Source organism: Lissotriton helveticus, chromosome 9 (assembly GCF_964261635.1).
Source record: "Lissotriton helveticus chromosome 9, aLisHel1.1, whole genome shotgun sequence".
Taxonomy (NCBI): domain Eukaryota; kingdom Metazoa; phylum Chordata; class Amphibia; order Caudata; family Salamandridae; genus Lissotriton; species Lissotriton helveticus.
The window spans coordinates 1,075,274,547-1,075,290,810 of record NC_136070.1 but is presented as its reverse complement, the minus strand read 5'-3'; the positions used below and the strand labels follow the sequence as shown (position 1 = coordinate 1,075,290,810).

At 42.4% G+C, this 16,264-nt stretch overlaps 1 protein-coding gene across 1 annotated transcript in view; it reads right to left on the bottom strand.

The window, feature by feature from the left end:
* LOC144782219 (calpain-1 catalytic subunit-like) overlaps positions 1-14,855 on the bottom strand; it is a 194,453-nt gene extending 179,598 nt beyond the window's left edge. Inside the window, exon 1 of the mRNA XM_078661454.1 lies at positions 14,450-14,855. The gene's annotated coding sequence lies outside the window, so the exon portion shown is untranslated. The remainder of the gene's footprint in view (positions 1-14,449) is intronic.
* Positions 14,856-16,264: the final 1,409 nt, after the last annotated feature.

The following is a 16,264-nucleotide window of genomic DNA, read 5'->3' as shown; positions in this document are numbered from 1 at the left end:
TTATAATGTTTCTACCTCAGAAACAGCACTGAGGATTCTACTGCTTTGGCACACTTATTGTTCGAATTGTATTTTTATTTTGTCAGTTTCCCTAGCATGTTTGGAATAATTAGGAAGTGTATATTTTGCTAGGTGTATATTTCCATGTACTTTTATAATCTTAGTTACAATCTTTTAGTAGTTTATTTTTACTCAATGGTAAATGGAAGCAGTTTGTCTCTCACGCACAATGCTTCTTAGAGTCTCGGGTGTCCCTAGGACTTATTGAACTTCAAGAACTTCTTCAGGCTATTACGAACTATGTGTTTATCCAAAGAAATATGGCACAGGCTAGCAATTATTCCCATCTTACAACTGATATATATCATTGTTCAAAGCCACTGTTAGGTAGTTGGGAGAATGAGATGACTAGCCTTCTACAAGAATTTCACAAGTTGTAACCTTTAAGTTGATGGGAAATGATAGGTTAATTTACAGTTGCACACACTGGAGTTGGCATAGTAAATTATACTATTCCAAATTCCAGCGCCCCCCGACAGCAAGTTGGGGTAAAGATTTGCGTAACAACGGCATGCGGGGTAATGGCATGCATAGTAACATCATACAACCGGTGGTTGAATGTGTTCCTGTAGCCTCTTCTGCTGTCAGGTGCTCCTCTGTACTTACCTGAGCTGTGTGCCAACATCCACACCTGGAGGGCAGGCAAGCCCATATCAGGCTACTTGACATTCAGCCTGCTAGCTAAGAGCACATTACGCCTTCGATCATATTAAAGTGAAAGAAGCAGAGGATGCATGCTCTGCTTCCAAGTATAAACCACTAATATTTTGCTTTCCTAACTGCTCTCATGAGTAACAATCTACTAGGAGGTTGGGGACGATGATGCCCTTGTATCAGGGCAGTAGGGTCCAGTTCATGTCAGCACTCAACTCCTGCCTCCAGGTCAAACCAGCATTTACTGTTTGGATGTATCTCTGCCTATATGCATGCTATCAATATCTCATGATGTTTCTGCAGCCATCCCTTGCGTTGTGGGTGTTTTCTCACACAGGTGAAACGGAGGATTTGTTTTTTCTAGTGGATGAACTCAGATGGGACCTAAGCGGAGAGGAATTAGGCCCTCTTGCGGCACATTATAAGGAGTGACGTTTTTGGCTGATGATGAAGGACCTCTCCCAGCTACTGCCTTATATTGAGCATTAAGGTGGTCAGAAGAAAGTCTGCCTCATAAACGTCACAAAAAAGGCTAGAGCTGGATGAAGCAACCATCTTGTCAACTGCCAGACATATTTTCTAGCTGGCTTTTAATATTTGCCACTCTTTGTTATATTTCCTGGGCATACTGTAACCTGAACTGGGGTGGCAGACTGGGCTAAAGAACGCTGATGGATTAAACCCAGATCTGTTGACTGGGTGTGAGTATTTCATTGGTTCAGATGCTCTGTCCATCACCACCCCTTTTGTACCGCTTTGTTCGCCATAAGTTGGCAGGGTATGCTCAGACGTGAGTCCCTTGCTCACTTTGCCACTGGATTCAAGCAAGCCTAATGTCTGAACTGGGGTGGCAGAGTGGGCTAAAGAACGGTGATGGATTAAACCCAGATCTGTTGACTGGGTGTGAGTGTTTGATTGGTTCAGATGCTCTATCCATCACCATCCCTTTTGTACCATACTGTAACCAGCAGGCTGAGGAGACCTTCGGTACTAGGCTGGCATACATAGTACCAGAAATGAACCCTTTTAACTGCGTTCCACTGCACAAACCAACACCTCCTGAACATATCTAGAGTATTTAGTAGGGGTGTGTGCTTCTTGCTAAAGAGTTCTTCTTGCAACTTCATAAACTCAGGTTTGCTCCGCTTACTACTTTTGCTTTTCAACAATAACAGTGGGACTGCTAGCTTGAAAGCTGGACATACTTGAATCGGAAATATAGTATTGACAAGAGTATTTCACTTACATTTGCTTTTTAAAAACGTTTGCTTAAAAGGTAGCCCAGGAGTACCGTTCCATCATGTTTATATTGAGGTAAATATAGAAGGGTGCTATGTCATATTACAGGGCAAGCTTGACAGGAAAGACATACCGATTTTGAACTCCTATGGACCAAATGTAGACGACGGTCATTTCTATGTAACACTACAGAGGGTGCTGCAAGACAGAGCTGGGGCACCTCTAGTGTGGGAAGACAACTTTAATTGCATCCTAGATGGAAATTTGGACCGCCATCCACCGAAAAAGGGCACCAAACACCGAATTACTGTATCCTTGACCCAGGTCATTACATACCTAGGACTCCTTGATAGTTGGTGCACTTTGCATCCACATACACTGCCATTCATTGACACATTCCACATATAGCCACCTGGACCGGCTCCTGATTAGAGGACTAGACTCTGGGGCACCATAGAGGATTGAACACCAGCCTAGATACATGTCTGATCATCCACCAGTGGCACTTTTTCTGGGTTAGGGGAGGGACAAGCGGGCTGTCAGACACTGGCGTATGTCCCAAGATCTCCTGACTTATGTGACCTAGAAAGAAATGCTTCGGGAAGCATTCCAGATATATTTAGACAGAAATTTGGGTTTGTGTGAGATACATGCCATGGAGTGGGACGCCCTTAAGATTGTCCTATGTGGCCACTGTATCGAATAACCTGTGGGGTTAAAGACTGCTTATTCCAGATATTGACAGACATGAGCGGCTAAAACAGCTATATACAGAAGAAACGGGCCTATTACAGGCCCAACATGACCTACAAGGAATGTGGGAGTCCATTCACAGACATACCCTTACCACATGCCAGCAGCATCTTCATCGTAAGGGGGATAAATCCGGACGACTGTTAGCCTGGATACCGCCCATCCTACAGATTCGAGACCCGGGCCGGGGTGGGTGTTAACGCAGAGCAGCAAGATACTGAAAACCCTGGTAAGACACTTCCTAATGTGTATAGAGAATTTGGGAACAGTTTCCCCGACAGGGAGGATCAATTTCATCGGGGAGACTCACTACTGCGTCTGACGCCAGACGATGCCCGTGACCTTGATGAGGAACTTACTTTGGAGGAACTGACAGCAGTACTCCAGGATCGTAATAGAACTAAGGCACCGCGGGGAGACTGCTTCCCTGCCGAATTGTATCATGCATTTCCTGTTACGCTGGGAGGAAACATTTTTAACCGTCTTTATGGAGGCGCGGAATCTTCGCCCCCAAATATGCTGGAAGGAATTCTTAGCCTTATGTTGAAACCTGACAAGGATCCTGAGGACTCCTCCTCCTAAAGAACTATGTCGTAAGTGAGTCCGCTCCAAAGTGAAATGTTGAAGTTGAAGTTTATTAATCTTCACAGGTGCTGCGCAGCAGCCAGCTCAATCAAGTGTCCAAGTCACAGTAACTGCCAACTTCAAAGATCACCATTCCAAATAGAATGCTTGTAGCCAGAACATCATGGCACAAGCATTCTAAACATGGGAGAAAGACACTACATTATCCTCCTCCTCCTAAACAATAAAATAGAGAAGAGGAAAAGAAGAGAAGAAAAACAAAAGAGAAAGAAGAGTAAAAAGAAGAAAAAAAGTAATAACTCTAACGATACTTAGCAGGAACAAAACATTGGCGTCAACTCCTGCGTAAACCCACCAAAATGGGAAGAGATGAAGAGGAAACATCATTTTGACTACACAGTGAATTCTGATTGATGCGCCCAGTGACCTTCACAACTCTAGAGACATTCCACCAGTTCTTTAAATGAACTCTTACAGCATTACCACATACTTTGTCGGTGGTGAAAGGTTCAGAGTATTTTGAGCTGCCCTTTCTACTATAGACAGGAATCTTAATGCATACAATATCACCAACAACAAATGGTTGAGAGACCAATCTTTTCCTGGAGTCAAAATAAAGTTTCTGACGAGACTGGGCTGAGTCACATTATATCTCACAAACTCATCCACATCACACACAGAGTCCATTTTTACCCATCTGGACATCCAGGGCAAACGTTTGAGCAAGGTTTCCTCCCTCAAAGTAGTTTGTAAGGAGACACTTTGGTGGAGGAGTGCGACGTGGTGCGACAGAACCATAACATGGATCTCACAGCATTCTGGACATTACACTTTCCAGCCAAAGTCCACTGTACACAGTTGTTTAGTACTCTAGTCATACGCTCCACCAAACCATTGGTCTGTGGGTGATAGAGCGCACTTTTGAAATGCGTAATACCACCTTGGCGTAAAAAACAATCAAACTCCTGGCTAACAAATTGTACTCCATTGTCACTTACAATTGTGGAGGGAAAACCTTCTCGCAAGAAAAGATCCTTCAAAAAGTCAATAACATTTCTTGAATTAGGTTCATTAATAAAACACATTTCTGGCCATTTTGAATAATAATCTATGGCCACAATCGCAAATCTGGAATTGGCAGGTAGCATATTGAAAGGTCCAACTAGGTCAATCCCAGCCTTTTCCCAAGGCCTATTAGGTAACTCAATGGGTTGAAGAGGTGGTGTTCGAACTTTCAAACTCTTCTCAGAGTTAGAGCACACGGCACACTCCCCAACAAACATGTCAACATCCTTATCCATTTGTGGCCACCAAAAGTGTTCACGTAATCTTCTCTTAGTAAAGGTTTTGCCCAAATGACCTTCATGTGCGCCCATGATCAATCTAGCTCTAAGCACATCAGGAGGAACCAGAGAAAAATGAGTGTTTTTCTCTCTCGGTCAACCACCTTTCACACAGTTGATAACCTCACGAAGTAAAACATCTTTGGACAGTAGATCCCTCCACTCTGTTCCACTAACAGCACACATATCATCCAGCACAAGAGAATCAACGAAATAATCTTCATCATCGTCAATTTCGTTATCGCACTCGACAGGTTGCCTAGAAAAATAACCTGCTCTCACATTCTTGTTTCCAGGAATATAAGTGACTTCAAAATCATATTGTAACAGTTTAGTTGACAGACGTGCAATCCTCGGGGTATGTTCTTTTAATCTATCACCAGAAAGAATAGATACTAACGGACTGTGATCCGTGCGCAATTTGAATTGTTTTCCCCAAATGTACGGGCTAAACATTCTTATTGCCCACCAGCACGCCAACAACTCCCTCTCAATAACAGCACAATTCAATTCTGAACCTCGTAGCACCCTAGAGGCATAACCTAAAGTGTTCTCATGTCCATTGATGTTTTGGGTGAGGACAGCACCCAATCCCAGCCCGCTGGCATCCACTGTGATGGTGCACGTGGCATTTGGGTCAAAAGGTTTAAGTACCTTGGGACTAACAAGCTGATCTTTTATCCACTCAAAAACTTCTTTGGAATGGTTATCCTAAAGAAAAGGAACACTTTTCTTGAGCATGTTGGACAGGAGTTGAACTCTTGAAGCATAATCTGGTATAAATCATGAGTAAAACTCACACAGGCCAATAAATGACTTGAGGCCTATCTTGTCCTTGGGGGCAGGACTATCTACTATTTCTTTTACAAGACCAGGTCTAGGTTCAACACCATGTTCGGAAATAACGTCCTAAATACTCCACTTTCTGTACTCTGAAAACACATTTCTCTTTTTTAAAACAACACCAGCATCAAGCAAAGCCTCCAACACACAAAACATGGGATCATGATGTGAGTCACACGTTTCACCGTGAACCAAGACGTCGCCTTGGCAAACAACTACACCTTTAATATCTTTTAGCAAATTTGACACAATTCTCTAAAAAACTGCTGCCGCAGAGGCCAGCCCAAAAGGCATGCGGCAGTATTGAAAAGATCAAATAGGGGAAACGAAGGCCGTGAAATGCTTAGATGATGGATCCAGAACCACCTGGTGGTAAGTTGACGCCAAATCCAATTTGCTAAACCACTTAGAACCATTGATTAACGATAGCATGTCAGGAATCTTTGGGAGGGGATAAGAATCGATCCAAATATTTTTATTAAGACTGCGTAAGTCTATGCAAACGCGAAGCTCACCATTTTTCCTTTTAGCAACGACCAATGGAGATAGCCAGATAGACAACTCAATAGGTTTGATGATTCCTTTCTTACAGAGACCAATAAGCTCCTGTTCTAACTGATCTCTAACACTGAATGGAACATTTCTAAGCCTATGCTTAACAGGTATAGCGTTGTCCTTGACCTTGATAACATGAGTAAATCCGTTAACCTGTCCAAGACCATCACCAAAAACAGAGGGAAAACGTTTTGTCAATTTGTCAATAAAGTCATCCGAACGAAGGATAGAAACTTGGTCCCTTGTACCTGGTGTAAGTACCTTCTTGGAAAGTCGCTGGTGGAACATCCAAGGATGTCTCAAGGAAAGGTGGAGGTGGAGAGACAGACTGCATATTAAATATACAACTTTATAAAGAAAAAGGAAAAAAATATGATATTTTTAAAGTTATGCACAAAATTCTTGTATTGTGTTTTCGCAACAGAATTGACAAGATATGCACACAAATCTGTGGTGTGTGTATCACCGTGAAGCCAGAGAAGATTTCACAAAAGAATATGCTAAAATATATATTGTGAGCCTGGTGGGCGCATCACCATGAACATAAATATATATATGTGCACCTGGTGTGCACATCACCAAGAGAAAAAAAATATATATCCATTACCGTAGTCCTCTCATGAAAGGACAAAGTAAGAATGCAGTATAAATTAGATCTTTGGAAAAGTCATCCTTTTGCTGATCACTATTTAAAAAACAAAAAAAAGGAAAAACTGTAGCTGAGAAGAACTAAATGTGCTATGTTGAACTCCAACTCGGTTTGCAGAACAGAGGTTACCTGAACTTGAAAGGGTGTGCGTGTCACTAATAACAAGCACATTGATTCTTCAACTTGAAAAACGAGTACAAACATACATTTGAAAATGGTGTGCGTGTCACCGATAACAGGCACGTAGAATCTTCACTTTGAATAGCGAGTGCAAACAGACTCTACGGCAAGATGAAAGCTTACAGTGTTCATAAATAGATCAGACGAAGTATCCAGATACAACTGTAGTGACGCCAACCACAAGATGGCGCCGACGTTGAACGTGATCCGACACGTCAGTAATGCAGAAGATGACGGACTGGTTCTTTTTTTTTTTTTGACACGTAAAGCAACGTTGCTATATATACACCGAAGATGGCTGAGTAAAGAAGGCTGTAACGCTAACCTTTGACTACGCACTGTGAAATGCAGTGACGTGAAGATTAACTGGATGCCCTCTTTCTGCCGCTGCCACAATAAACATAAAAAACAACACAGTACCTCATTGCTTTTAGCACCGGAGGAATGATACTATGATCCCACATCAACGGAAACAACGTGATGAAAGGATATATCAAATGCGCCGATATGCTGATGAAGATTGAAGGCTCGTTTTTTTTCCCGTGGGTTCTGCAGACACCTGTACCCCGTCGCCAAGTATTTTGTAGTAAGTGAGTCCACTCCAAAGTGAAATGTTGAAGTTTATTAATCTTCACAGTAACTGCCACCTTTCAAAGATCACCATTCCAAATAGAATACTTGTAGCCAGAACATCATGGCACAAGCATTCTAAACATGGGAGAAAGACACTACAAACTGCCACTATGATCAACACAGAAGTTAAGAATCTTTAAAAGTTGTTGGTGAAACGATTACAAGGAGGCATCAGTACCTTGGTTCATGAAGATCAGTGCAGCTTTATGCCTGCCCATAGCACAACCTTTTACTTACAGTGCTTGACCCATGTGTTAGATCAGCCCATGGAATTAGACGAGGACCTTGCCCTATTGTCACTATACATTGAGAAGGCATTTGATACTGTCGGGTGGAGCTATCACATGAGGGTGTTGCAGGGAATGGGCCACTGCCCAATCTTCAGGGGTTGGATACAACTGTTATATGTGCAACCTGTGGCCTGCATTAAAGTGGGGAGGGAGATTTCTGAGGCGTGGATAATTGAGCGGTGCACCCAACAAGGATGCCCCCTATCACCACTTTTATTTGCCTTAGCCTTAGATCCCTTTACCATCTGGCTCGGCCAGGAACTGGAGGAATGGGGTATATGTGTCGTTGGATTGACTCTTTATATGCTGATGATGAGTTGGTTTACGTTCAATCTACGGAGGAGGCAGTCTAGTTATTGATGCAAAGCCTGTAGGATTTCGGCCTGGTATCAGGCCTGCGAATAAATATCAATAAAACACTGTTGTTTCCCCAAGGCCGAATGGCCCTATTACAATGGGACCAACTGCCGGACTTGGGCATCTGATGGGAAATAGAGGGATTTTGATAATTAGGCATTATGGTTACTAAGACAGCGGCGGAACACCAGCACCTTAATGCGGATTGTGTGGTGAGAAAACTCACTAAATTGATTGTGTTCTGGAATATGCTCCCCCTGTCTGTTATGGGAAGGGCAGCAGTGGCAAAGATGGTCTTAGTTCCACGATGCTTCTTTTTAATGCGCACTTTACCCTGCAGGAGTTGTTTTTTCAGGGATATGGCGGATGGTGGCTTAGCTATCCCAGACATGTTCCTGTATTACTATGCGGCACATCTCCAGCATGCTGGTCACGGACGCAGAAAATTCTTTATGGCGCTCTGCAAGCACCAGAAAAATAAAGATTATAAGGTAAGAGCCGCATGGGAGACTGAATTAGGTGGGCCTCTGGAAGATGTAGATTGGAATCATGCATGTAATCTAGTGTAAAAGGTGTCTTCAATAATCGGTTCAAACAAATCCATTTAAAATATTTACACCGCACTTACATGACCACCTGCCAGGCACAATGGCATTGACCCGAGTAGAGGGTCATGTTGTCTACGCTACTTGAAGGACTAGCCACTTTCTTACATCTTGCTTGGCACTGTGTAGAGGTTTATAGATTCTGAGAGATGGTAGTACCCAGTGTCTTTGAAATAGTGGGCATTGTTATCCCTTTGACCCCTAGTGCCTGTCTGTTAGGGGGGGATCAAAAGACCCAAGGGAACAGGACGTCATATAAACTCCTTCAATTGGCATTGCTCTAGGATAGGATGGATGGGTCCAAGACTCATTAGGGGGACTTCGTGGGTAAAAGATGTGTTGAAATGGGGTACTGCTGAGGAACATCATACGCAGCTCTCTCACATAGACGACAAAGCCGCTGAGAGTTTAGAGGCATGGGGTGCAATTTTAAACACCTTTAATGAAAATGATATGGCGGATGTGGACTCGGAGGGGGAGGACATGACCTAAATAGGACATTAAACCTCACCATATATGCATGAACTGAAATTGTTGCGTGCCTCTGTTTGGATCCATATTGTTATAAATTACATTATGTACTGACAGTCAGAAAGATTATTCCAAAATACTTGAGAGATGGTTGTGCACCTGCATTCTTTGATTCAGGGTACAGCGAGCTGCGTCTAAAGAAAAGGGTGCAGCCACCATTAAAGTGAAAGTAAGTAACTAGAAACAGGAGTAAACCCGTTATCCCAGTTTAGACCGGGCGTATATAGTAACAATAGAACAATGTCTCAACCGGTGTGTCATACAAGGGGACAGAGTATCATGTGTATCAATCACAAAGCAACAAAGGGTACACGGGAGACCAAGTAAGAGTGGAAGGGTTGTTATTTGCAAATGGGAGCACAACAGACAACTAAATTGCAGTAACCATAACAACCAGATGTGTACTGGAAGTGTTTACAGTGAATAAACGGCACATTTTTTGACCAACAAAGGCACATGGAATGTCTCTTCATGACACCCTTCCTTCTTGTGGTGTCAGTTTCTTGGACGCTTGTGTTGCGTCGCTCATTATCTTAGGAATTACTTTGTATCCTTTTGAGGTGAGCATCCTACTTTTAAATTGAATACTCAATGTGTCCGGAGCGCACTAGTATTTTCGACGTTCTCGGGGGTTGTGTACACAGGATTCAATTTAAAAGTAGGAGGCTCACCTCAAAAGAATACAAAGTAATTCCTAAAATAACGAGCGAAGCAACGCAAGCGTCCAAGAAACTGACATCACAAGAAGGAAGGGTGTCGTGAAGAGACATTCCATGTGCCTTTGTTGGTCAAAAAATAGAAAAGAATAGCTTGATCAAGTTAAGCTTGGTCCGGAGGAGAACTCCACAAGTGGAAGGAGTTCGAAACGCGTAGACCATTTTTTGTTTTGGCCATAAGAGTATTGTACAAAGTGTAAATTGTCAGAATTATAAATGTTGTGAAATTTGGTTCTATAGCTTGTATCTGAAAAATCTAAAAAAGAAATGTAAAGAAATGTATAGTTTGGTGGGTGAATGCTGTGAGTGAATGTGAATGTAGTATGAAAAGTCTGTGAAAGTGGAAAGAATGTAAGAATGGTGAAAAGTTTTGCATTGATAAAGTTTGATGTGTAACGTGTAAAGATGTACAAAGTTGTCTAAATTGTTTTGATATGCAAAAAATGTAAATAAAAGAAAAGATTTATTTCAGACTAAAAAGGTGGTCTATGGCATAAATTGTTGGACTTTCAATTTGGCCGCTCGAGATTAAAAGAGTTTGAATTGGTTAGCAGTATTGGCATGTGTATAGTTTTTTGTTAAATTGAGGCTTGGCCTTACTTTTGGAAGCCCAAACCCAGTGGTGTTTTCAGTTCAGTAACCTAAATACGGCAAGCAGCATCTAAAGAAAGGGGTGTGGCCACTATTAAAGTAAAAGCATGGTATGGGGCGCTTTCACTGAAAGAAAAGAATAAAACGTTTTTGAAGCACGGCTGCGTAAGTTAAAGCGGACCACGCTGACAACTACAATAAATAAAGAAGCGCGACCGCTTTGGTTACAGCTGACCACGCTGGCAAATTAAATAAATAAAGAAGCCCGGCCGCTATACTTAAAGCAGACAGAGCAGCCAAAGTTAATAAATAAAGAAGTGCGGCCACTATAGTTAAAGTGGACCCCCATTACTAATTAAAATATAAAAGCGGGCGGAGTGCTGCATTGTAGGAAAGCATGTTGTGGGTGGAACAGGGGAAAGTCATTAAAGAAAAGAGAGCTCACAGACTAGATAAAGAAGACCATGTAACAACATAAGTAAAAAGTCCAGTCCTCATGGGAGGTTACAAATGCAGACAAGGCGGTACCAAGGAGGGACCACTAAGCCTATTCATGAATCAAATGCAACGATTTAGAAAGGACAGTAACAGGAGCCAATTGAAAAGATGGGCGGGAAATGGACAGAGCTTCAATTCCCTACCTGAATACAGCATGCCTCGCAGAGCAGCACATGCGCCGCGCAGGCTCGACCTAAAAACCCTAGGTGGAGTTCTGCACGAGCCTCTGTGCCTTGTCTCTTCAACTTGACCGAAGTTATACTCTCAGCTCTCACAAAGAGTGGAGAGCTGAGGCTGTGCTGACTGGATCTATGAGAGCTCCTGGAGAGCATACTGCATTGTCCCTTATCAGCACAGGTCAGCAGAAACCTGCGGTGGACAAGGGATTTGAGAGCTGGAGCAGGCAAGGCGGCGTCTCCTGCGTTTCCCTGCCTCCCTTGGTTCTGAAGAGCTGAGTGAGGCAAGGAAAGCATAAGGAGACTGAGCGCTTCCCCTCACAACTGTGAATAACTGGATTTAAGAATCTGTTTATGCACACCAGTCACTCTCCATGGAAGCCATACATTTCAATCTTCTTAATTCACAACAGCCCTAAATAACAGAAGCATACCCAAGCATCTACTAGTAAAGTATTCTTCTTTCCTCTTTTAAAGCTTTTTGTAAAGCTACGCACTCAATTAATACTCACTTCAACTAATATGCTGGCAATTTAAAGCACAGGTTACAATATATATGTTTTTAAAACAAATCAAACTAGCTGTTACAACTAATACCAGTTGGCTGAATCTGTGCTAACGTGCCATGATGCACCACATTACATCATACTGGTCAGTTCACCTCCTAAAACCAAGTATTTGAGTCTAGTAATAATAACAGCACACAGCCCCATGTTCCAAGACTGTCCTTTTTTTATCAATACCAGTCTTCTGTACTGAGGCCTCACAAAAGAGACAGGGAATGGAAAGGTAGAAATCTGTCATAAAGTTTCTAGGTAGGAAAGAAATAAGGCCAAGAAAATAATGTAATTGTCGACTGTGCCCTTTCAGCTCAATCTCACTTTAACTAATGTTGTTAGCATTAGCACCCGTATTGTCGATCTTCATGTCATCTGCACCAAGTATGAGCAAAGTCAATAGGTCTAGAATTTGTTTGGGAGGCGATTGGTAATAGCTGGGTCGCTCTGTACATTGCCCCCTGCTGGCTGTCCAAAAAAGATCTCATAATGAAGCAAGATATTGGACTTTTAACAGCATTCAATCCGGGTGTTACGGCTCCTTCGGCTTTATCAGTCCTTCAGGTGTGTCTAGTGACCTTAATAATCTTCTCAACCTAACTGTAATGTTCCTGACCCATAGGTTGGTCTCAAACTGTGTGGTCCTCGGCAAATATTTTATTTCAAAGTTGGCTTTTTTCATTATCACATATGACAACATCTTCAAATATGTGATGCAGCATGTCTGTTGTACATAACAAATTGTTTGATTTAATTGACTAAACATTTGCTCCATGTAGAACTAGAATTTAGCCCGCATACAGGCTATACATGACACCAGACTTGCCTCTTAGTTTACTAATAGCAATGCCATCAGGCCGGGGCAAGAATGTTTCACAGTTTATGTTTAAAAATTCTCACTTTTAATAAATATATTACTGAAGCATGATGTGGTAGCACACTGTCATTTACAAACAGCACATTTTTCATTGAAATGGCTGTCAACCTACCCATTGACATGCAGTTTTACTGATAAAACTATATAGCGTACAAAGGATAATGTGTGGACTTTGGTTTTCAGCAATTATTTATCATTTGCACATCACCATGTATAGTGTCCTGATTTGTTTTGAACCTATTAAATCCAAATTTCCATTACATTTTAGAATTACCAAAAAATGCTTTCCTAACTGCTACTTTTTAAAATTATTTACAAGCTATTTAAATGCGGTGTGTTTAAAAAAGCTAACATTCTATAGTCTTTCATTTCACACTCCCTTGTCAGACATTGCTGTGCCTCACCATGAACATCAACGTGACAAAGAAGCCTGCCATAGTGCATAGTCCTGGAGTGAGAAGAGATTGGCATGGGTCATGTGGGATGCTGGTGCCTAAGGCAACTTGCTAAAATTTACCCTCGCACATAATGGACCATAATTTAAGCGACCAACAAAGGCAAAGATTCAGAGTTAAGTTTGCTCTACTGCTTAAAGTTAATATTTTAAAACTTTTTAAGTCCTCTCTACCAGACAGTGCAAACTGTCTGTTGGTGAAAAGACCTAGGGCTCTGGCAGTGCGGCCACCACAGCAATCCGACCGCCATATTCCAACTTGAGCGGTTGGACCGCCACATGACCGCAGCATCCGCCATGGATCAGTGATCGCTCCACAATGTAGCAGCGATGTGAGGCCGCAATATGCGGACGGTGCCACGCCAGCACTGCCAAGCATATTACGAGTTTCCTTAATGTGACCCTTTTCATGGCCGTGAGCCCGCCATTAAAAGGGTGGCAGTTAGGAAACTAAGGGGGTCCTACAGGGGTCCCCTTTTGCCTCTATGCACAGGGGTGCTCATGTTGTGCCCCTTTGTATGTCGGCACCCCCAGTTCCAGCACAGAAAGAAAAGCATGACAGTGCATTTTTTTCCGTGCTGGAACGTGCTTTGTTGCTTCTACGACGGTACCTTTCTAAGGATCTTTTAGGAGTTTCAGAATGGCACCGGTGTTAGACCGCCGCCACAGGACCACCTGCCATTATTTCCACTTGTAATCCGGTATACTGACTGACTATGGGTTTGGCGGTCTTGGGCCGAGGAGCTGGCCTAGCTGCCCGCTCCAAGAACGCCAAACTCGTAATAAGGCCCTTAGGGTCAGCTTTGAGTGGCCTTCGAGACCACCCATTGCTTACCATGGTTAGATTTATTGTCACTCTCATTCGCTTGCTTTCCATTCATTGGCTCATGTGGGCTTTCCTTCCTCTTCCAGTGTTTGTCCTTCCCCTAGATGCTATAGAGCATGGCTAAAGGCGCAACCTGTTTGCTTTGCCAATGCCTGATAAAAGTTCTAACCGTACAATTGTATTGATTACATGTTTAACACCTTTGCTACACATCCTGGGGCTACCACATGTCTGCAGGTCTCACGAACATCCAGTTAGCAGTTCAAAGTTTTCCACATACCAATTTTTTTGAGCATTCTGGAACTTGTCATTTTTATTTAGATCTATGGAAACCTTGCACTAGCACATGAAAAGACAATCTATCCGGGCCGGAGAGCCTATTCCCTAATGGCAGTCTCCGATCAAGCCATTTTAATAATTGTAAAGGCAATTCCAAATAGCGCAACAAAGTAACCACTTCCCCCTATATGGCATTACCTGAAAGTCGACCATCAGTCTTCTTTTCCATAATCACAGAGCCATCGAGAGTGGAAAAATCGAGGACATTTTAGATGTAACTTTTTTGAGCCGCCGCGCTTTCATACATTCAAATTAATTAATTGGATACGCTCAAATATATCAACTATTTGAGGAGCATTAAACGACTACGAAGTTTCCATTCGTCGCTCTAATGTAGGTAATTTAATTCCCCCCGCTTAATAATCAGTGAACGGGAAAAAGCGCAAGAAAGCAAGTGATAAAAAAAACGCGCGGCAGAGACATTCTCGCAGAATTCAGCGGGCTTCCGTGTTAATGCTATGCGTGCTCCACCTATTTCGTGTACAAACAGAAACTCAAACGTGCTTTTATTACTAGAAGTCCCCTTGGTCGGCAAACAGGTACCAACACGCCCACTGCCAGGGACCTCTATGACGTCACCCTTGCAGTTCCTGGTGAGGAGGGGAAGAGTCAGCACGAGCAGCCACGACACCGCAGTGAAGCGCTTTAAGTGGGGTGAAGAAGGTGGGGCGACCTGGCGTAGCCAAATAAACTAATTGGGACTTTTTTTTTACGGGAGCCCTGGGCTATGTAATTAAGATTAAGAGCGTGGCTGAACAAATGTAAACTAAATTAAGACTTGAAAATGTTTCAGTGTCAAGTTTCCCAGGTCCAGATATGAAGGGAACACGTCACTATTGTGTTACTCCAGGTCTTTTTCCTTTGAATTCTGTGACCTGTATTCTTGTTTAATCTATAATAATATAGAAATACAAGTCCCAAAATAGAAAAAAAAACTTGGAATGGTCCAGTACATCAGGTATGGACCTGGGAAACTTGGCTCCTACGCCCTGCAGCTGTGAAATTCTGAAAATAGGAGACCCTGAATTAAATTTAACTATGGGCTATGTAAATGGCAGGGTGCTTTGTTGCGACTCAGACAGTTAATTTCTCTGCTTCACACCACTTTCTTCGACAGTCTCCAAGTGCCAACAGACCCCATTCAATTGGCAGACCCCTGATTTTTTTAATCCAAAAATTGCTTTATTTTGGCTGTCTCCCGCTTGAAATGGTCTCTACTTCAATAGAAGTCAACAGGGAAAACATATTCCCCCCAATTGCTTTTTCAAAACCTCTCCCTTTCCTGTTCTGAAATGATGACATGTATGAGTCGCTCACTTTGTTAGACATTTAAGCCTTTTTTCTCTTCACATCTTTCTGAAGTCCTCCTTCTCCATTCCTCACGCGTTGGATGTGCATGCAGTCTTAGGAAAAAATATACAGATACACATCTTTAAAAAAAAGCACTCATATTGACTGCAAGATAACGTAAAACTTTTGAAATATAAGTGAAGATGGCATCACAGACAATGGATTACCTTGAGGGTTTTTACAGCCATTGTTTATGCCACTAAGATATATATATATATATATATATATATATATATATATATATATATATATATATACACAATTTTGCTTGGTAACAACCGTCGCTGCTCCTGAACAAAGGGCGCGTCGTCCAACCGGATCATCCAAGCTCGACCCGTAATGAATTTACAGGATTACCATTCCCGAAGTAAGTCTTTCAAAAATGGCTGTATACTTTACTGCAAACTGTTGGTGAACAAGCCTGCAGGACAAGTGAAATGCATCCAGCAGCTGACTATTAAAAACGCATATTGCAGCAAGACATGGCGTCGTCATCCTTTACTTCGGTAATGGTAATCCTGTAAATATCCTCATAGACACCTGTTTCAAAGTTAGTTTGGGTCATGGGACTTGGCAGCACCTGCGCTATATAAGGCCCTAAAT